Source organism: Pongo pygmaeus, chromosome 16 (assembly GCF_028885625.2).
Source record: "Pongo pygmaeus isolate AG05252 chromosome 16, NHGRI_mPonPyg2-v2.0_pri, whole genome shotgun sequence".
In the NCBI taxonomy this organism is placed as follows: domain Eukaryota; kingdom Metazoa; phylum Chordata; class Mammalia; order Primates; family Hominidae; genus Pongo; species Pongo pygmaeus.
In genome coordinates, this window is record NC_072389.2 from 102,012,457 (window position 1) to 102,035,706 (window position 23,250).

General features: G+C 40.4%; 1 long non-coding RNA gene across 17 annotated transcripts in view; it reads right to left on the bottom strand.

Annotated features, from left to right (window-relative positions):
- LOC129014008 (uncharacterized) overlaps positions 1–23,250 on the bottom strand; it is a 156,963-nt gene that overhangs the window by 113,643 nt on the left and 20,070 nt on the right. For 11 of the 17 annotated variants that reach the window (XR_010124022.1, XR_010124021.1, XR_010124023.1 and 8 more), the window contains exons 2-5: positions 16,168–16,251; positions 6,601–6,754; positions 4,636–4,718; positions 1,298–1,431 (exon numbers count right to left, since the gene is read on the bottom strand). This is a non-coding gene — a long non-coding RNA (uncharacterized LOC129014008). Of the gene's footprint in view, positions 1–1,297; positions 1,432–4,635; positions 4,719–6,600; positions 6,755–16,155; positions 16,252–22,058; positions 22,217–23,250 lie in introns of all 17 variants that reach the window. The other 6 variants (XR_010124027.1, XR_008494095.2, XR_010124020.1 and 3 more) reach the window with 4 other exon arrangements.

The following is a 23,250-nucleotide window of genomic DNA, read 5'->3' on the forward strand; positions in this document are numbered from 1 at the left end:
TTAAAACATGTCCACGAGTTCTTTAACACTCTTCACATCCAGAGGAGGTATCTAAATGTTCTGCCCTTGAATCTGAGCTGACCTTAGCGATTGGTGGAAAATAGAAAATGTCACTTGGTAGGTCAAAAAGGATAATTCGGGCCGGGTGCAGTGTCTCACACCTGTAATGACAGCACTTTGGGAGGCCGAGGCAGGCAGATCACTTGAGGTCAGGGGTTTGAGACAAGCCTGGGAAACATGTTGAAACCCCATCTCTCCTAAAAATACAAAAATTAGCCAGGTACGGTGGCAGGTGCCTGTAATCCCAGCTACTCTGGAGGCTGAGGCAAGAAAATCGCTTGAACCTGGGAGGTGGAGGTTGCAGTGAGCTGAGATCACGCCACTGCACTCCAGCCTGGGTGACAGAGTGAGACTCCAACTCAAGAAAAAAAATAAAATAAAATAGAGGATCGTTCAGCCTCAACCTTACTCTCTTGGGACACTCATCTTTGGAGTACTGAGTGGCCATGTGAGAAGTGCAAGGATGAGATGCTGTGAGGAAGCTCGGATTACATGGAGTGACCCCATGCAGGGGTTCCAGTTGACAGCCCCAGCTGAGGTCGCAGCTATGGCCAGCATCAACCAGCAGACATGAGAGTGAGGCAGCCTCAGTGATGACTCCAGCCTTGGCCACCGCCAGACCTCATTATTCTCAAGAAAGACTATGTGGGAACCACCCAGCTGATCCCAGTCAACACTGAAAACAATGACAGATCATCATAACTTGATTTTTGTGGTTTTAAGTTAATAAATTTCAGGGTGATCTGTCATGCAGAAATAGATAACTGGATTAGATATAGTTAGTTCTCAATAAGTTTCTATTAAATTTCATCCAATAGCAGATAAGAGAAGGCAACATTGTCTCTTGATCTTTTTCTCCCCTTTTGTCTAACTCCTTGCTATTTTGTTCCTTGGTCAGTCTCTCCCTATATCCTCTGTCTCTCTCTCACTTTTTTTTTTCCTCTCTCTCTCTACAAATTCAGAATTCTCCCGTTTTTGTGTGGCCATGGAAGTTGGAGAAAACAGAACTTCCATCCAGATAGCCAGGGCTCTCTCTATATCTATAAAAGGCCTCTGTTTTCTCGCTTTTGGCATAAAGAAACTCAATTCCTTTGTTTTTAACTGCTCCCATTTCTCTGTTCTGTACTGACTTTATTCCTGCTTCCTGAATGATCTTTGAGTCTTCTGTGTACTTTTTAGGTTGTAAAACAAAGAACAAGACACCCTACCCCAGTGATGATCTTGGCTATAACATTACCCTCATCTGGAAAGCGCTGTTATTTTTGGCCACCTTCGGATCTTCGTGTAGCTGTTCCACCCCTCTGCTGCAGGAGCTCCGACTCACTTCCCCAGGCAGTCTAGGGGGTCTGCAGACAGCAGCTGCATCAGGAGCTTGAGTGGGAAGACAGCAAGCCGGGTGGTCAGAAGAATCTCTGTGAGGATGCGGCTTCAAATGAAGCAGTGTGGGCGGGAATGCATGAACCCTGTGGCCTGGAGGCTGCCTGGCTCGCCTTACCCAGAGAGGGAGTGACTCATAGAATGGTCGCTGAGCAGCTGATAAAGTATGGAGGCTGAGGGAGACCCAGAAGCTGGACCGGAAATCTTCCCCCACCCCCAATGTGAAAGGACGTCTGTTCCATCTGCGTTGCCCCTCAGAGGTGGCCTGACCACTGCCTGAGAGTGTCACCCTGGGGCAAGCCTAGGTGGGCACGCGTCGACTGCTTCACACCCTTGCTCAAACACACAGGATCGTGCATGAGCACAGAGCTGCTTGGCAGAAAGAGGAAGAAGCCAGCCCCCAGGAATGGCAAACATGTTGCGAAAAGGACCGCGTGCAGGGTTGGCCGGGTGCACTAGGAGCAGGCCAGGCAATATCATCTCAGGTCAAGGAGAGAGCCCCATGGCCAAAAATAGCCGCCCTTCCCAGTTGCCACAGTGTCTAAAATTATACCATTGGAGATTTATTCCTTTGCGCACCTCACCTTTGCTGGGGGCGGGTCCAGGGAGGACCCACGAAATGTCTTCACATTAAGGTGCAAAAGGCCTGGCAGCTCCACAGAGTTATTTGGGGGCGGGAAAGGAGGGAGGTGTTGAAAGGGCAGGAACAAGGAGAGGAAGTGCTGGGAAGGGACAGCGCTGGACAGCTTCTCCTATTTCAGAGTTTTACCCTGAAGGAGCCTAGCTGGCAGCTACATCGTAAAACTGAGGCCTAAGCAATTTGCCAGTAAATTTGAACCATGCATGTAAACAATTCTAATAATTTATTCCTTGAAATGTTTCCTATAATATATTATTATGCAGAGCTGCACATGCTCTATTTCAAATTGCCTAAACGGAAAACAAACCGTACATTAAGGGACAATGAAAAAGAATAACAAGAGGCAACATGAGGAAACAGTGTACGCATATGCCGGTCAGGTTGGAACACAGAGGGAAGCTGAAGGCAGCCAGGCAGCCCATTGCAATCAAAGGCTTGGTTTCTGGGGCAAGATTCCTTCGGAAATTCAGGCAAGGACTGTCTTTTTACGTAGAAGTTTGGATAACTTGACCCCAGAAGATTAAGCAGTAAACAAAATAAAAGCAAACAATCACTATTCGAAAGCCACATCCAGTCCACTGCATCAATACACAACAGCTCCATTGTAAAAGTTCCTAAGACGTAGATAAGAATTTCAGAAAGGTAAGTCTACCCTGCTTAAGCCGCCTCTGGGACAGAAAGCTAAGTCCCATGGATGCCCTGGTGGGCTTTAGGCAGGGGCAGGGATAAAGTAGGGAATGGAAGGAAGCAGAACATGAGGAAGGGAGAGAGGAAAGAATGAAAGAGCAGAGCCTGACACTGGGAACAGCTGGTTCCCTCAAGAATAACCACACCTCTACACCATTTGGCAGTTTAAAAAGAACTTCCACATTAACTTTGCCTTCAAACTCCAACTCCCGTGAAGGAAGGAAGTTTACTCTCATTTTTATAAAGGAGGGTTCTTTGGATGAGAGCAATTAGGTAACTTGCCCAAGGCCACACAGCTGGTAAGCTGGGGACCATGGTCAGGTCTTGAAACCCAGTCTAACTAACTACAGCCCCTGCTTTGTTTATTCCCACAGTGTTGGGAGTTACAGAACACGGGGATTCAAGAAATGATCCTCCTGAATCTACTAAGTAAATTCCTGGTGATTTTAGTAACTAAGGCTTTCCTTCTCAACCTTCATTCATTTATGCACTCAACAAATAATGATTGAGCCTCAACAACTACTGGGCATTGTTTCGGAGCTGGAGTTCACCTTCATGGAGATTTCACATGGGGGCTCCTTGACAGCTGATGGCAACTGTCCCCTTTTCAGAGAGCCACTCCCTGACTGTGCAATGCAAATCGGCTCCAGCCACTCTTTCAATCTTCCCATAATACTTAATACCATCTGAAACCATGAGGTTCATAGATTTATTCACTATATTACTGCTTAGCTCCTTCTCTAGAAAAGTAAGTCCTTCAGAAAAATGACCCAGTCTTACTTGAAGCTGACTCTCCAAAATTAGAACAGTTCCTGCACATAATAGATACTCAATAAATATTTGTCCAATAAATGACATTGAATGCCAAGGAAAGCTTTTTACCAGGCCTACTATGTTCACAAAATAGTGTGAGACTACTTACATAAATCATTTCATTAAATCAAGATTATATATGCCAAAATAGAAAATATATGAAGAAAATAGGGTTTTAATATTAGTGAAGAAACTGCTTGGAAGAAATAAGGGCCAATTTGAAATGCTTCTATCCTGTGCCACTTAATGCAAAAACAAGGGCTATTCTGTGACATTAAAAAGCAACAAATTTAAAACCAAGAAAAGGAAATACTTTTTAAAGCAGCGTATAATCTATCTGTGGAATTCAGTGCCGCAGGATATTATTGAGGCAAATAGTCTAGCAAGATTCAAGAAAGGATTAGACATTTATATGAATAGGAATAATATTGGCAGTTACACTAACTAAGTTAAAAAGTTACAAGGCATGTCCGTCCTGGGCTCCAGGGCATAGCTGTTCACCAGCTGGAGTGAGGAAGGAATTTCCCCCTGGGATGGAGCATTGCAGAACTGGCCAGATGCACGATGGCTCGTATTTTTGCCGTCTTCTGTAACATAGGCAGGGACCACTGCCAAGGGGAAGTTTCTAGAGTAGATGGACCAATGACCTCTAAACATGGTGTTTCTGTCTTCTCCTTGAACAGTCCTGAATAGGAGATGGAGGTTGCATGTAAAGTCTTTTGGGATTCATACCTGAGAATTTTTAAATTTCAGAAAACAGAAATTGACAGGTAAAAATAACTTCCCTCTTCCTAAAGAGGAAAATATTACATGGAATGAAATCATGCCCTGCCTGTAATCTTATTGGCAGCACAGCCAATAGTGCCAGGAGGCTGCCTGAGCACTTCCAAACCTCAACGCTTCGGAGTATTTGTAGAATCTCATACAAGGACATCATCTACCCATGTTTTACATCCATCTATCCACTGTGCCTTATGCGCATGTGCTTAACGCAGGTGTTTAACGAAAATGCATTTCTGCAGATGTGAACAAAGCCTCTCATAATGCTGTCCACTCACCTAGCGAAGCTTCTCTCTTTATTACGGAGTCAATTACACTGCCAGGGACAACCTTTGATTCTTGGTGATGTATGCCATGCATTCTTTTCATTCCAACATGAAAAATCCAAAAGGTAGTTGTTAGCTACGCAACCAAATACAAGTGTTCACAATGCTGTGGTATCATATTAATGAAAACATTGAAACTAAATTATGCTTTATACTTGCTTACTTTACCGACCTCAGTTTTCCAGGTGTAGACAACACTCTGAAGAAACTTTATCAGTATTTAAATTATTAGAGATACAGGCCAGGTGCGGTGGCTCATGCCTGGAATCCTAGCACTTTGGGAGGCCCAGGCAGGTGGACCACTTGAGGTCAGGAATTCAAGATGACCAGCCTGGCCAGTATAGTGAAATCTCCGTCTCTACTAAAAATACAAAAATTAGCTGGGCATGATGGCGTGTGGCTGTAGTCCCAGATACTCTGGAGGCTGAGGAAGGAGAATGGCTTGATCCTGGGAGGCAGAGGTTGCAGTAAGCCAAGATCGTACCACTACACTCCAGCCTGGGTGACAGAGCGAGACTCTGTCTCCAAAAAACAACAACAAAAAAATTATTAGAGAAAGGAAAGTCCTTTCTCTGAGGTATAAAGAACATTCTGGAAGCCAAAACAGGGAAATTTTAGTTTAAATCTTAAACCAGCAGTAAACCTAAAATTTTCAAAGTTTCCTTAAAAAAAAGGATAAAATTAAAATATTGAATTTTAAATGTTGAATAATGTTAATATACGTGTTTTTCTGGAGAGAGAGAAAGAGAAACCATAGATTCTATTAATATCTTCAGCTACGTTGTCACACAATATAAGTTAAGAAAGTTAAGAAACACTAATCTAGGTCCCAGTCCAGAAGAAAATTCTCACCTAAGTCTGGACAAAGTCCTTTCAAAGTCCTTTGCAACTACATGTAAGACTTGTTCCCTTGAACTCCTTAAATTAGCAGAATAATATCAATTAGATTCTTTTGGTCAAAAATCATTCATATAGGGTCTAATTCCCATCCAGAGGAAAAAAAACCTTAAAACATTTAAGTGTTGAAGGCTACCTGTCATTTTATTAACTGGTTGCAAATACGCTTTTTTAGTTTTGGCCGTTTTCTCAGTCTAAGCTTTCCTATTTTTTCGTGTGGTTATTATAGGAGAAGAGCTTATCTGATTTTTGTTTGCTGGTGTGGGTTTTTTTTTTTTTGGTTGTTAATGTTTGCTTTTTACTTATAACCACATATTATGAGGAATGATAAGGTATTACAAATTAATAGTGTAAGCTCTGTAATCAATTAGGATGGGTTGAAATCTCACACTAGACTCCAAATAAACCAATTAGTCTCCCCAGGCCTCTCTTTTTTAATCTGTAAATTGGAGATATAATAATATCTACCACACAAAGTCTGTGTACAAAATAAATGAGACAATGCCTATAAAACATGTGGCATTGTGCTTGTTGTATATTAAGTGGACAATAAATATTACCTATTAGTATGACTATGTATATTTTGCCTATGTATTTATAAGCATTAAGAGTGTGTATCCTGTTTCCTTATTATCACATAGTTCTCATACATTTTTATGGGCCCTTGATGCACACTGCAAATGAATTTCCAAAAGGGTTTTGCTAATATATCCTATCACAGCAATATGACAGTGTCAGTTTTACCACTCCTTGGTTAAAAATGGGAATTATTATTAACCAGGAATTTTAAAAAAAGGACCAAAAAAAAAAAAAAAAAGCCGGGGAAAAAAGGAAGGCAAGAAAGAAAAGATAACTTAAATTTTTTTTAAATGTGTACATGTAAGCTTTTGTGTTTCTGTATCTAGGAAAAGAAATCTGTGAATGTTCAAATTTCCATTCGACGTCAGCCAGTTTCTTTCCAAACACTTCTCAAAGTGTCACACATCATCTTTCAAAAAGCCTCGTCCTACAGTCACACACCTTGTAGTTTTCCGGCTGAGGGACTCACAGAAGGGAACCGTGGCTTCCTGGTTCTCTGCCAGATGTCCAGTGGTCTCACGAAGTCCAGAGATTCAACTGCCTGCCACCCTTGTGAAGATGTTGCATACAGGACGATTCCCAGAGGAACCGGGACCTGGTGAGGCCAATATACAGATATTTTCTTGTAAGGTAGGATAAGGCAGAATGACACAGCCCGCATCTGACCACAAGTCATGGGAGGTGTAACGCAAGGTGGCTTATCACCTGAGCTCTGAAAGGGATAATCGGGGAGGAAGAGTTGGTTTGTGCAGCTTTTCAAGAGAATTAAATAATACCTGGTTTTGTGGAAAGAGAAGGAACAAAAGAAAAGAAAGCAAGAGCCCGGGCACGATGGCTCACACCTGTAATCCCAGCACTTTGGGAGGCCAGGGCAGGCAGATCACGAGGTCAGGAGTTCAAGATCAGCCCGGCCAACATGGTGAAACCCTGTCTCTACTAAAAATACAAAAAATTAGCCGGGCGTGGTGGTGGGTGCCTGTAACTCCAGCTACTTGGGAGGATGAGGCAGGAGAATTGCTTTAACTAGGGAGGCGGAGGTTGCAATGAGCCGAGATCGCACCACTGCACTCCAGCCTGGATGACAGAGCAAGACTCCCTCCGTTTAAAAAAAAAAAAAAAAAAAAAAGAAGAAGAAGAAAAAAAGAAAAAGAAAAAGAAAGCCAGAAAACACTTTAGGTGTGGGTACTGGATTTACTGCATGTCAGAGTGGGGAGACTGACAGTGTTGACTTGGAAATATTCTAATTTTAGGCAACCAAATGGAGCCTTTTCCTCACCTTCTCCACACCAATGTCTGGCTGGCCCCCTCTTTCTTTTAAAACAGTTCCTGAGGAGGCCCCAAAATTCATTTGATGTCTGTATGAGCACAGTTCTAATAAGAAAACTGTGACCTCCCTGTTTTTTGGGGTTTTTTGTTGTTGTTGTTGTTGTTTGTTTTTTTAAGATGGAGTTTCCCTCTGTTGCCCAGGCTGGAGTTCAGTGGCATGATCTCGGCTCACTGCAACCTCCGCCTCTTGGGTGCAGGCAATTCTGCCTCAGTCTCCCAAGTAGCTGGGACTACAGGCGCGCACCACCACCACGCCCAGCTAATTTTTTGTATTTTTAGTAGAGATGGGGTTTCACCATGTTGGCCAGGATGGTCTCGATCTCTTGACCTCATGATCCACCCGCCTCAGCCTCCCAAAGCCTCCTTGCTTATTCACACAAATCCCTGGATAAGAACTCTCTTCCAGGTGGACATGATTTATAGGGCTGATTCAACGGCTTCTCCTACCTTAGTTACCATGAAGGACTCACATTAAAATGCTTAGAAAAGATGAGAGTTGGGCTCTTTTGACTTTTGCTGGTGGTGTGGATTATCTGCTATATTCTTGAATCTGGTGCTGGCTAAAGAGGTTGAGAGGATTTGCACTCCAAGATGGGGACCACTGGCATGACCTTTTTCCTTGGCTCGTGGTCAAGCCACCCACTGCTCCACTTACTACCTGAGTGACGCCAGGCAATCATTTCACCTCTCTAGACCTCTGCCGCCTAATTCACTGCATGCAGATAGTCACACCTGCCTTGCAGAGTTGTTGTGAGGGAAGCACCAGCTTCTGGTACATAGGAGATTTTATTTATACATGAACACATATATGCGTGCATACACACAGATGTGTACTGCAGTTTTTGAAAATCATCTCCATCTTTATAGCTCACAAGGTGATTTTTGAAAAGTCAATCAAGAAAAGAAGAAAAAAACCACTTTCCTCTCCAACAAGAAAAAGCAATTAAAAGTCGAATATTAACTGTTCCTGGGAGTAAATTTTTTTAATGGGTTAAAGGCTTGGCCATTATAGACCTCCAATATGTAATTTCTAAGAAAGGACCAGGTAATATATTTTTTTAAATTAAGTGGAAGACAAAATGCTGGAACCAGTGAATGCATTCAGAAAGCACTTTTTTATCCATTTTCCGTAGCTTCCCAATTGCATCATGCCTTTTAAGAGGCCCAATTTGTTTAACAGCATTTTATTTTAAACCTTCACTTGTGAAAAGCATTGATTTATGATAGGGCTGATTAAAGCAACGGTGTCTTAAGCAATAACGATTTCAATTATAGGACTTTCACCAACGTGCATTATTCTGATTTGCTCTCCATTCTTGCCACATTTTTATTCACAAAGGAAGGGGTAGGGATAGGTGATGTAATTTTGAAAAGTCCCTGGACAAATTTAATATCAGAAGGGAATGTATAGACAGATGGACTGATGTACCTTTTTTGATTATGTGAATGTATTGTATTTTAATATGCTCTGACAAACTCTTCAACAGCTCCCTGATGAGCTCCTACTTGGTATCATTAGGGTTATTTAGTGCTTAGATTCAGCTTAATTCCCACTGGACCCACACTGAGGTTGTAGAAATGTGCACACTACAGATTCACTCGAAGCCTAGCACTTAAGAGTCTTCTCTTTTTATGAAGCTGGAGAAAACAATTAAGCTCACACTTAGATCTTTAACTTGTTCAAAGCCAACAGCCATAGAAAGGCATACTAGGCTGGGCGTGGTGGCTCACCCCTGTAATCCCAGCACTTTGGGAGGCCAAGACAGGTAGATCACTTGAGGTCAAGAGTTGCTGGAGACAAGCCTGGCCAATGTGTTGAAACCCTGTATCTACTAAAAATACAAAAGTTAGGCGGATGTGATGGTGGGCACCTGTAATCCCAGCTACTCGGGAGGTTGAGGCATGAGAATCACTTGAACCCGGGAGATGGAGGTTGCAGTGAGCCCACCCCCCTGCATGTAGAGACGTGGCAAAACCCTGTCTCTACAGCAGATACAAATATTAGATGGGGATGGTGGTGCTAGTCCCAGTTACACGGGAAGCTGAGGTGGAAGGATTGCTTGAGCCTCAGGAGATAGAATCTGCAGTGAGCTATGATCTCACCACTGCATTCTACCCTGAGTGACAGAGTGAGACACTGTCTCAAAAAAAAAAAAGAAAAAAAGAAAAAACGTGAAGTCAGCCTGGAGTCATATGCAATGGAATTCAGTGCACCCATCTAAATCTAATTCAGAATGCAACCTAACATGGTGGTGGGGGGGGTGGTGTTGGGAGGCGCAGGGGGCAATTCTATCACATTTATTAATAATGGCAACCTGTGAAGGAGCCCTGCCTAATGGGGGCTGCTATTCCTAATAGTCACTACGCACAGCTGTTGACCAAACAGTGCCACAACTTCAGAATTCAGAAATTCATATTATTATGCAAAGCTGAAGGTTCTTGATTTTAAAGAGTGGATAAACACTGGCCCGATTCAGCCTGCAGGCTGCCTGTGCAATGCTCCCTAGCTGGTGCGCAACTGGCCTATCAATCAAGTTATTGAACGGAAGATAGGCCCAAAACAGCACCACGCTCTGCAAGAACCTTTTTAAAAATGATCAAAGTATTTCAATTCTTCTACTATGCAAACATTTAGTGGGAATCTATTATGTGCTAAGAAGCATGAGTGGAGTACCGGGAACACACAAAAAGAATAATATCCATTAGCCCTCAAGGGGATGACAGTCTATCATTTACATATATGAACTATGAAAGATTTTGGGTTAAAAAACTAAGGAGAAGGGGGGAGTGGGGAGGGATAGCATTAGGAGATATACCTAATGCTAAATGACGAGTTAACGGGTGCAGCACACCAGCATGGCACATGTATACATATGTAACTAACCTGCACATTGTGCACATGTACCCTAAAACTTAAAGTATAAAAAACAAAAAAAAAACACTAAGGAGAAATGCAGTCTAACATTGAGTCCCAATCCATCATGTTTATTTTTAGTTAAGAACCTCCTTTTTACCCTTTAAGTAAATTAGTTTGTCCCTATTCTCTGCTTTAAAGCATCATTTTAATTTGAGAGCTAGTCCTATGAATACCAAATTCCATGTAGGATATATTCCTCTTAAAATCCCCAACAGCAACTGGAAGGGAAAATTCCAATCACACCTTGATAGAATTTTTCTCCATCAAATCAACTTTACAGATTTCTTAATTAGGTGCTGATATTAACTGAGCCCTTGCATGATTTAAATCTAGCTTTTAATCTCAGCTATTCTATGCTGCTGTAGTTTTTATGAGAGCTGACCAGCAAATGCTTTATGCTTTAATGTCTCTGGAAAATCACCTTAATAATTTTTTAAACTTTTTTTAGGGGGAATAGAAGTCCCAAGATGCAAATGAAGGCATTGAGGTCCGGCTATTAGAATTTGTGGTTTAGCACTTGAAAAATTATGTGCCAAATTGCTTTACAGAAGAAAATCAGATCAAAGTTAAGATTCTGTTTAAACTTTGTCATTATTTCTCAGACTCCCTTTTTAAATGCTTTAAACGTGCCTCCATTGAAATGTATATGAACTTTTTCTCTCTTCCTTTCAATATGTTGTTGCCATTCATTTCCTTCTCTGATGGCGTTGCCTGAAGGAAAAGCTCTCACACATCACCACTGTGGGCAGGGTATGGAAACAGCCAAAACAGGTGGTGCACTGTGCTAAGAACTCGGCATTGAATTGATTTAAACACAGCATTTGATACATTCTCTACCTTAATAAGAGGCAATTACAGGAGACCTCATTTCCTTCGTTGCATGAAAGTCCCAGTCAGACTTGAGGGTACAGTTCCCCTTTCCTTCCTCTTCTTCTCAGCCCATCCCCGCAAAGTTCTTCCCAGTGAGCATTAAATCGTAGGTAATGTGCTCTACCTGCTCTGGACACTGGATATTGTAAAGCATCGGAACCTTTTTATTTGCTTTACAGGGATGACCATTCTCATAAGGTCATTGACTTTCTTAATTAGAAGCTACTTTGGGGCTGAGCTCAGTGGCTCACGCTTGTAATCCCAGCACCTTAGGAGTCCAAGGTGGGTGGATCATGAGGTCAGGAGTTCAAGATCAGCCTGGCCAAGATGGTGAAACCCCGTCTCTACTAAAAATACAAAAATTAGCCGGGTGTGGTGGCGGGCCCCTGTAATCCCAGCTACTCGGGAGGCTGAGGCTTGAACCCGGGAGGCAGGGGTTGCGGTGAGCCGAGATGGCACCACTCCACTCCAGCCTGGGTGACAGAGTGAGACTCCGTCTCAAAAAAGAAAAAAAAAAAAGAAGCTACTTTGACAATTCTCCTCCAAATCCTTTATGTGACAAGTAAAGGAGAAAAGACTGGGAGAAATGAAGTGACTTGCCCAGAGTCATGCACCCAGCTCCTGTGACTTCGTGGTCTAGCCCTCTCTCCACTTCCTCTCTCAGCCATCATAGGAATAACAGTTCTCAAATTCGAGTTTTAGGTAGGCTTCACAATCAACACTAACTTATTATAAAGGGACGAATGGGCCTTTGTTTTATGCCAAGTGCCATGCCCATCTTCAGAGACTCAACAGTGAACCAGAAGCATTCTAATTCTGATCCAATCCTGACCTGCTAATGACTCTTCCTCGCTGAACCTTTGAACAGAATCGCTCCTGGCCGAACGTCACACAGAGTGTGAATGTGGAGAGGAAACAGAACTTTCATCTCAACTCCTCCTCATTTTACAAAAGAGAACACTGAGGCCCCCAGAGGTCTTCAGAGTGAGTTCCTGTTAGAGGTAGGCCCAGAACCCACAATGCTGACTCCCTAGTGAAGCTCTTTTCACTTGAGTACGTTCATCTAATTCAGAATGCCTCTATCATGGGGTCCATTCTATCACATTTATTATACAAATGTCCTTTGTCATCTTTCAGGTAAGTTTGTTTCTCCCTTTGGTCTGCTTTGAAGCTCCATTTTAACTTGAGAACTAGTTCTTTAAATGCCAACATCTACATAAGACACATTCATATTAAAATCTCCAACAGCAATAGGACGATGGTCCTTGGGACCCAGAGTTTAGGCACCTATGCGATGGAACTACAATGATTGGCAGTGTGCCTGGCAATAGCACACACTCATACCTCTGACAGATTCAGGGCAGATCCGAGGAAGTGGTATCATAAGCTGTGGTCAACAGAGATGCTATAATGAATGTTTGGACTGTCTTCATACTAATGTAATGTTTGTACTCGCCACAGATATACTTAAAATAGTAGCTACAGTTTGTATATTTTTTCAATGATCTTGTAATTCAGTCGTGTTAGATAATTTCAGCTTAAACTATAGATGGAAACTGGACCCATTAAAGAAGGAGTTAGATCTTCTATTTTTTTTTTTAAATGTGATCTTCCAGTAAGCGGCCTCTGGATATAACTACAGAAAATTAACACAATAAGTAAAGCATTATAGAACAGCTATTAACTGATTACAATAATAAAAAGCAAATGGGGGCCTTAATTCTGCCCCTTTGGGAAAGCAGGATAGATAAAATAAACAATAGAAAGAAAAAGCATGGAATAAAGGATAGTTGATTTTAAACAATAACACAGATACCTCCCATTATGTTTAAAAAGATACAGATCTCTATCTTCATTTTGGGAATGATAGGGGTAAATTCTTATTTCACCTCATTAAGACTTAAGTTTGATACTAATAGGGGTGCTTTCCAGGCTAACAAATTGGAAAAATTAAGGGGTGCTGACAAGGAGGTTCTTAAATGATGCCAGGCACATGGCTATAATGACTAAATTTACTGTTTTACCAAAATTAGGAGCCCTTCCGGTCTCCCTCAGAGGAAGACAGAATCTAAACATTCACAGTTCATGCTCTATCAGGGTGGGGCAGGAAGTAGGATCCAATAAACTCAGCAGTCAAGGCAAAGGCCAACCCTGACAGAGGAGAGAAGACAGGGTTTCCACTACCTTGGGCAGAGGCTGGGGAGCCCTTTAATGGCTCTCCCAGTACAGTAATGCCTGTTGACTAAATCCTAAACTTCTTGAGCATGTTTGGGGTTAGTTCTATGTAGAAATTCATAGTAAAGTCTTTCCATTTGTTATCTAAAACATGGCCCACGTTCCTGCCTTCAAACCTGGCCAGAACCTAACAGCTTCTCTTTTAAGTGCCTGCTTAGGTGCCAAGTGTCCAGAAGTTGTCTCTGATTCTGACATTATCCTAGCAGGGGAAAGATGCTCAATTTAGAGTTGAAAAAATGGAAACTCGGGGTGATACAGAGATGTGTTTGAGATCCCACGGTTTTTAAGCTGTGGCTCATCCCAAAGGCCACCTCTGCTTGGAGAGGTTCACCATTCCACCTCTCCACGTGTAACCAGGCACTCTTGCTAAACATTGCTGTTTTTCCCCTCAGTCTATTTTCACATATTGTTCTAACCAGTCTAACCCATGGAACCAATTCTTTTTGCATGGCACATGCAAAATCCCAGGTTAGTTTTACTTTTCCCTGGCAGAAATCCAGCATAATTAAAATGAAATGACCATTTCTATGTGAGAAAAAAGTTTAGCATTCCTAAAATGGAAAAATAAAACCTCTTATGCAAGACACTAACTTTTAAGGTGGCAGAAAATAGCGAGGTAGTTTCTTATGATTTACTAAATAAATCAAGGGTGATTCCAATTTTTATGGTTTTGGTCCAAGAATTGAAGGAGAGTTCTCCTGCTGTGAACCATGGGTGTTATAACTCAAAAAGAAGCATCAGTAGATAAGTAATGAGGCTGTGTGTACAGAGATAGAACATTCTTGTATACAAAAAGGGTAAGATGTATTCAGCACTGAGCAGGGAGGACGGGGAGCCATACACTGGGACTAGGGTACAGAAGGTTCAGGAATGGAGATTGAAAGTTGAAGCCAAAAACACATCTAAGAGCCAGAGCTTATCAAAAACACAGTGTATTCCTAGCAGTGAAATATTGAAAGCCTTCCTAATGAAGAATCTTTTTAAATAATTTGGAAGTTCTAATCCTTTGCAATAAGACAGGAAAAATAAAGAAATTACATAATTTTTGGAAAGGAACAGAATGATCATTATTTGCAGATAATAATGTTATCTACCTAGATGATTCAAGAGAATCAAATTGACAAATTATTTGAATAAGAAACCAGTAACGTGGCAAATATGAAATAAAAATGCTTAAAATGCTGAAAAAATAATGTTGCTCAGCGAAGTCATGAAATTGAATAGGGAAACTGCATGCACAATAGCACTGAATAAATGTGAGATTGTATTGAGAAACTACCTGATGGAACTACAACTTTATAGAAGTTCATATGAAAAGATCGATGAGAAGGCATGGTTTATTTCTACATGAGAAAACCTGGTTTTAAAAAGACCTCTAATCCACACACATTAATCTATAAATTGTACTCTCTCTCTCTCTTTTTTTTTTTGAATCAGAATCTCTCTCTGTTGCCCAGGCTGAAGTGCAGCGGCTATATCATGGCTCACTGCAGCCTTAAACTCCTAGTCTCAAGTGATCCTCCCACCTCAGTCCTCCAAAGACCTGGGATTATAGGTATAAGCCACCATGCTTGGCTTAAATTGTATTTTCTAACATTTAAACTTGAAACTTGATGCATTCTTATAGAATAACAAATAAGAAAGCATCATCCAGAATACCAATCTTAAAGAGGGCGAGCTTACTTTACTAGACATAAAACCATATTCTTGAATTACAATAATAAAAATGGAGAATTTTGGCAAAAATGATGGAGACAAAAAGATAATAAAATAAACATGGAAACACAGAAACAGGCCCAAAAGCATACGTTTAGATCAATAAGGAAAAGAAATTTTAACGACCAAAAAAATTCCACATAAATAAGAGATTTAAATGTTTTTATAAATAAAAGGAGCCACAAAAGCACTAGTAGAAAATATAGGTTAATACTGATTTTACTCTGGGATAGGCAAAGGCTTTTAAAACATAAAGCAGAAAGTAGAAGAAGGGAAAATATTTATGTACTTAAATTCATCAACATATCCATAAACAATTAAAAACCAAATGACAAAATAGAGAAAATGTTTGCAATATATGATAGTGAGAGAGTTGATAAACTTAATATGTAAAGAACTTTTATAATTTAATAGAAAATTAATGAAAATTTCCTTGGAACTATAGGGCAAATGTTAAATAAACAAATACTTTAAAAAGCGTGCAAAATCACCTGCACACAAAACAAGACAGAGTCAAGAAAGGCAAAGAAAGTTAGCATCACAAATAATCAACGTAATACAAAACACAATGGGATGCTACGTTTCTTATCTTTTGGGGGGAAAGAGTTAATTATGGTTCCTGAAATCTGTGTTTGTTCCCATGCACCCTGAGTGAGAATATAAATCGGCAACTTTGGAGGGCAACTCTACAAAACGTAGCCAAAGGTAAAACAACAAAACAGAAAGAAGGCTTTGATCCATGATTTTCACATATAATAATTTATCCAGAGGAAATGAAGATACACAGGAAGATTTTATAAGGGCAAAAAGTTACAAATGGTATCAATATCGAACTAGAGGTTAGAGGAATGAATGAGTTACAGCCTCTACAGATAAGGAAATGCAATGCTGGCAGAGAAATCATGTTTTGGAGGCTGGGCAGTGGCTCACACCTGTAAACTTACTAGCACTTTTGGAGGCTGAGGTGGGTGGATCTCTTGAGCTCAGGAGTTCGAGGCCAGCCCAGGTAACATGGCAAAACCCCATCCCTACAAAGCAAACAAACAAAATTAGCTAGGTGTGGTGGCACAGGCCTGTAGTCCCAGCTACTTAGGGGAGCTGAAGTGGGAAGATCGCTTGAGCCTGGGAGGTTGAGACTGTAGTGAACCCAGATCGTACCACTGCACTCCAGCCTAGGTGACAGAGTGAGACCCTGTCTCAAGAAAAAAAAAAGAAGAAGAAAGAAAGAAAGAAATTATGTTTTGGAATAGTTTTAACAAAATGAACAAATATTTACTATGACTTATCAAATGAGAAAAGCAGTCTGCAAAATAGTACACTACAGCAGGGCCTGCACTGTAGTTTCCAAGCACACAAATATATGTGTGCAAAAAAAGTAGAGGAAAAAGATTAGAAAATGTCTATCAAAGTGTTCACAATGATTATATTTAAGTGGTGAGATCAGAGGCAATTTTTATTTACTTCTTCATCCTTTCCTCTAATTTCCAAATGTCTTACAATGGCCATGAATGGTCACTCTTAAAGACCACTGTACCTCTTTGCAACTAAACATCAATATTTTCTTGTGTTTGTTTCAGACCTACTTTGCCAGAAATGTGCAGGCGTCAGGTGGACTACCTGGAGAAGATGCTACAGGAGAAAGTGAACCTGGACCGTGAGGCCTCTTGAGCTTGTGAGTCTATGCCTTCACCTCGTTCTGGCTTTTTTTTCTTCTCTTTTTTATCTGTTCTCAGAAAGTTTGCAGCTTCCAACACCATTTTATTTGCTCCTCCTGTGAGTGACAGACCAGTGTGTCCCAAGAATACTTAATGTATTTTGTGTCAGGGGCCTGTGGGTCAGTAAGGTTATTAATAAACATCGCCTCTTGTTCTAATTTAGGTCCCTCCTCTCCTTCATGCCTCTCCTCCTGCCCTGCTTTTCCTTTCGCTTCTCTTTCTGTCTGACCCTTTTCCCCTTCTCCCTGATACAAAGCATTCAGCCTTCATTTCAGCTCAACTTCTGGCACTTTTCCCATGACGCTTTTTTGATGTTGGGTGGTGCTGTTACGTTTTCACAGAGAATTTAATTTCGGAGGAAATGCTTACTGTCCTAAATCAATTTTATGCAGGCTGATATGATGCTATGATCTGACAGGCATGGGAGGGTGAAAGGATCACTAAAATCGAGGCAAAATGTGGATGAGGAGGGAGAACAACTTTTTTTAAAACGAATTTCTGTTTGACAAGATTCACTGACTACAAAACTAGCCCAGAACTTGAGAGGCCAGTATCATCAACCCTACATAAAAAGAAGTGACATTTGAAGGCAGAAGGCATATTTGAATTTTGGTATTTTTTTATTATCTTTAATAAGACATAAAGAATTTAACAAGTTTATTGTGTATATTTGAATACATGTATATCAATTTTATGTTCCATTAAGAGTTTGATTGACCACCTCAACTTATATTTAGATAAGCCTTGTTTTATTTGTGCTGATTTTATTACACAAATGGAAGTGGCTACATTGCCATCATCACTACCAAATTCTCACGCACACACTCTTCAAAGTCCCTGAATATTGTCCAAATCCTGTTCAATTTTTTTTTTAACTTCTAACATTTTCTAAGTGCAACTTCAAACTGGAGGTTGTTTTGTAAACTGAAAAAAGTCACCTTCCCAGCAATACACACACACACACACACACTCAAATGCATGTGCTCTTTTCAATTTACTAAACTTCAGTTACTTTCTTCTAAAAAACACAATATTGCATCTCCTATCCGAGCTCTATGGGAGTTACACATGCCAATGGAAGTTTACTTAACAATGAGGAGGCAATATTTTTATATAGGAAAATATGTAAAGATAAATGCATAATTTTGTGTTGAATTATTTATACTTTTCAAATTAATCTATTGCATTTTTTTTCATATTCAAGAACACATTACTTTTAAATATGACCTAGACTACCATTTTCAGAATGAGCGGTATGAGTTATGTCATGTTTTAACACACGATTAATTTGACTTCAAACTAGGGTCCTCATATTGTGAACTACTTTTTTTAAATGAAAAAATGACAAGAAAGCTAAATTCATTAAGGAAAAAGATAGTTTCCTTTTTCTAATTTCATTATCATTAAACATACTAGTTTTATAGCATTAACAGAATTGCACCTGATTTTTGGTTTTTCCCAAATTGAGAAAGAAAATCTATGGGAACTCTGAATGAATTACGCATTCAACTTCTTAATGGTCACTCTTAACAACTGTACCTTAACAGCCAGAGAGGCAGGATCCTAAACTCAGCTAAAATCTCCACTGGAAATAGCCACTAATCATACTTGACTGAATGTCTAATTTGGTTCTTTGTTTACCTTTATTTTTCCATTTTTCTTTCGATTAGATCATTCTTACCTGTTCTATACCAATAATCAAAGGGTGAGTATAGCTTTAAATGTGTTCTGTTAAATGCATAGTCATTTGTTATTCATGGAATAATAGTTTTTTTAAAGATAGTCTTTTTCTTAATATTCATAGGCTCGCATAAGCATTATTAGGATATGGTGGGGAAGAAAAGATGAAAAAGAGGAAAGAAGCTTTTATTGAGTGCCTACTAAGTAGCACACATTGCAACAGTTGCAGGCATTCACTCATTGGTGCATGTATGTTGGGCTAAGTGTTCTGATGTTGTCCTCACAGCGTTACTGTGAAGTTACTGTCTTAACCTGAGCGTACAGATGAGAAAAATGGCGCTCAACGGCAACATGCCCAAGATACACACTTAGTGTGGCACAAAGCAGGGATTCGAACCAAGGCTTTGCTTGCCAAACGACGGCACTTCCGATGATTAGGAACAGGCTTCATTGTTTACAGCTGTGAGGGCTGTGACTCCAAGGAGGAAGGATTAAATCCTGGTGTTTGCTGCAACCAGAGCTTCTAAGCTGATCACTTAGAAGATATGATTTGGGGATGTCTGAGGGGCCAAAAAGATCTTGCAAATAATCACATGAGATAACATGCTGGAAATCACTGTGAAAGGTTTAATATAGCAATCATCATATTAGCATGACAATATATATAGGATACATTATAACACCCATAACAAATGTGATTCAACTTGGATGTACCAGAGACTTTCAAAAGGTGAGCATCTTTGTGCCTTTGTTTTACGTATCTTAAATTTTCTATATTTAAAGGTCATTGGTTCCAAGATGCTCCTTTAAATTTTGATAAATAAATGTTCTGAAGATCATCTATGGGGAATTCTTCCCCCTCATATAATAAGGTTGGATGCAAAGCATGGTTTTATGCCCTGTAGCAGACTTTTTTTTTTTTTAATGCCCACTCTGTTTTAGCTGCTTCCAAGTCCCAGCCTGGGATCCGCAGGTTGTGAGACAAGGATAAAGAGTGTGGTGAGTATCGGGCTACAGTTCTCAATGCTCGAGGGATAAGATTTCTTATGAAAACTGGCAGCTTTTTTGTTCTTCCTCAGCCTTTTTAACACACAGCCAGGTCTCTCTGTTCAGCTGCACCCGCTGTGGTTGTGACTGTACCGGGCTAAATTTATGCTGCTGACAACCCCCATTGAAGTGTCTCAGTGGCACAGAGTCAGTGGGAGTTATGTGTATATAAGCACCAGCAGACCTTGGCCCACTGAGTGTAATAGCGTATCTGCCTTGGGAGATTATGGGTATGATATGGGCCATGTGTAATGGATAGGGCAGTCTGTGTACAAATTTCTAATGACTTGCTACACCTCTTTAGGATGGTTGCTGTCAAAAGTATTAGCACGTTACACACACAACAACCACATATCATATTACCCGTGGCCCCTGCTCCTACAGATGGCTCCTCCCACCTCTTGCAGTAGGTAATTGCTTCAGGGGTACCTATTGAACACATTCAAAGGAGAAAGCACTGGTGAATTTTATTCTTTGAGCTCGACTGTTTTAATATAGAAGGAGGAAAATACCGACTGTGTTTAAATTAGCATGGACAGAAATTCAAAGGGAATTACATGTAAAAGATATCTCTGGAAGATTTAAATTTTCAACCTGATGAGAACTGGCTTTAACATACTGAAGCTGAAACCAGGGGAGGGTTACATGGATATGCACCTAAAAATCAAGACCTACCCTGATGGCAAAACTTCACCTGTGATGTAAACAGAAAGGTAGGAGGATGCAGAAACTTTCACATCGTGAACGATGTCTAAAACATTTATTTTTTAATCATATTTTTTTTAATGAATCTGCCTCAGGCCTAGGAATCTACAAAAGTTGAAACAAAATGAAGATCTGATTGGGAAACACTAGCATTCCTTGGTTAAGCTCCTTTTCTTGCTAAAAGTAGACAGTATCCCCTCTCAGACTGGTGTAAGCACAAATTAAGCAGAATGCATTCTTCTTTTCTGAGTTGAGAGTAGACTTAAGTGTGTGTCTTTTCTGGTCTTCCATGATAAAAGAGGCATGATAGAATAGGTCGATAAAGACACTGATGCTATTATCATTCACAGAAAGATTAGTGGCAAAATGACCACCATGGAGATGGTCTGAGGTTGAATGTACACAACTTCTCTTTCCATGATCAGGACCTCTTTTTTATAATCATGTTGAAAATCTGTTAACATTAGGAGCCATAGCATTGATTGTAGTATCTGCTTACATGCATGTCTGCAACACTACGGAAACCCATTCATCATATTCTCAATATATTAGCACCAAATGTATTCCAGGCACAGCATTAGTCTCTGGAGCTACAGATATAAACAAGACGCTACCCTCTCCTTAGGGATCTTGTTTCGATTTATTTTATCTTCTTTAATGAATAGTGCATGCTATGTGCCAGGCACTAGTCTAAGTGCTTTATATATCTTAACTCATTTAATCATCAAAACAACCATACGTGATAGTTACATTATTATCCCCATTTTAGAGATGAGGTAATTGAGGCACAGATAAGTTAATACATGTAAGGCCACACACCTGATATATTGGCAGATCCAGTACTTGAACCCTCGCAAATCTTATTCCAGAGACCCTGCCATTAACCACTACTTATGAGTTAACTGAAGAAATAAACATGCAACTATTTTCAACATAATCACTAGTGACACCAAAGACCCCACAAACTCCAGAAGCCCTGGCATCTGCAATATTTAGTTCAATGACTGGGCAAAACTGTAACAAAGAAAAAAAATGCTAGTAAATTTGTAAAGGAACAAAATATAAAAGAGATAGATTCTAAAAGCTACCACAAAGCCAAAACAAAATGAAATTTAATGAGGGTAAGTGTGAGACGTTCCTAAATGCAATAAATCCCTTGTACAGGCCCCAGATGATTAAGATTTGACTCCAGGATATGGAGGCTCTTCCTCGATGAAAGGCTCCATTTAAAGCCAATCACATGGTGCAGTGGACACACACTGTCCCTGATAGTCATGTAACTTCTGAGTAATTTACTTGTTTTGGGACACTTCTTAAGAGACTGGCAAACCAAGGCCAACTCAGGGAAGCAAATCTCTTGAGTCTATGTCATATGGGGAACAGGGAACTTTAGCCACTAAAACAAAAGCAGTAGATTGAGGGGCATGAAAGTTTTCAAAGATTTAAAGGTCTATCATATGGTAAAGGGATGAGATTTCGTTATATTCCTTCTGTAGATAGAATCAGACAAAAGAGAAAGATATTTCCAATACATCAATTTTTGCTTTCATACAAAGAACAAAGCTTTCTAAAAACAAAGTTCCCCAATAGTAGCAGCCTTGGAGAGCATGAGCCCTTCCCCTCCATCTCTCTAGTTGGCCCTGGCCAAACTGGCAGCCTTCACCTAGACCTTCTCACATTTATGTTACCTTCCTTGAATCCGCAACTCCTGAAATTCGCTCCATCTGCATCTGTTTGATCATCTGTCCATCTCCAGAACTCTGGGTTCAGTGGGAAGTTGGACCAATGCCCTCCAAACTTCCTTCCAAGCATAGGATTCCATGACTTCTTGATTCCATTATGGAGCCTTAAATTCCAAAAAATTTTAAAAGCAGATTATCTGTTTTATAGATGGAGGAATGTCAGAGTGCTGAGTAACCAGCCAGAATGAGAGGCAGACAATGACTCCCTCTCACACCTAGATTCCTGTTCACACTTGAGTAACTGCTTCTACACAACCAACCTTAACATCGTTACAGAGCAACTTAGTCCTAACCTTATTCTAGAAAATTGGTCTGCTCCCCAGTGGCCACTAGATCATTTAGGTGAGAGCTTACTATCATTTCTAAGTTAATTTGTGAGTTAATTGTAAATGTCAGGAAGCTCTGACATTGCAGAAAAATGGTAAATTGTTGAGATAAACCAGGATCCGAAAAATCCTAAATTGAATAAAGTTTGTTTTTTGACCAGTTTTTATCAGAAATACATGTTGATTTGTGAAGGGCCTGGAATGGCATCATATTTGAGTTGCCTCAGAAGATAGCCCTGCATTAAGTGCACACAGGATGATGGGATAAAAAGTGCTTTCCAACTCCAAGACTCGCACAATACTCCACAATCACAACCTCTGTCGTCTTTTTATCTAAATGGCTATCCAACCAACAGAGCTTGAAAAAGAACAACTGAGTCTCTGCCTGTGCTTACTTCCAATTTCATGGTCTAAGATGGTATTCAGTGTGGTTACGTTTCCTTTGACACAGGGTCTCAATCTGTCACCAAGGCGGGAGTGCAGTGGTGCGATCACAGCTCATTACAGTCTTGACCTCCCCAGCTTAAGCCATCCTCCCACCTCAGCCTCCCAAGTAGCTGGGACTATAGGTGTGAGCCACCACTTCTGGCTAACTTTTTTTTTTAATTTTATGTAGAGACAGGGTCTCACTATGTTGCCCAGGGTGATCTCCAACTCCTGGGCTCAATTGATCCTCTCGCCTCTCCCTCCCAAAGTATTAGGATTAGAGGTGTGAACCACCACTCCCAGCCCTGGTTACATTTTTTGTTTTTTGTTTTTTGTTTTGTTTTTTTTAACTGTAAACACATATGCATAGCTATAGCTACAGGTAA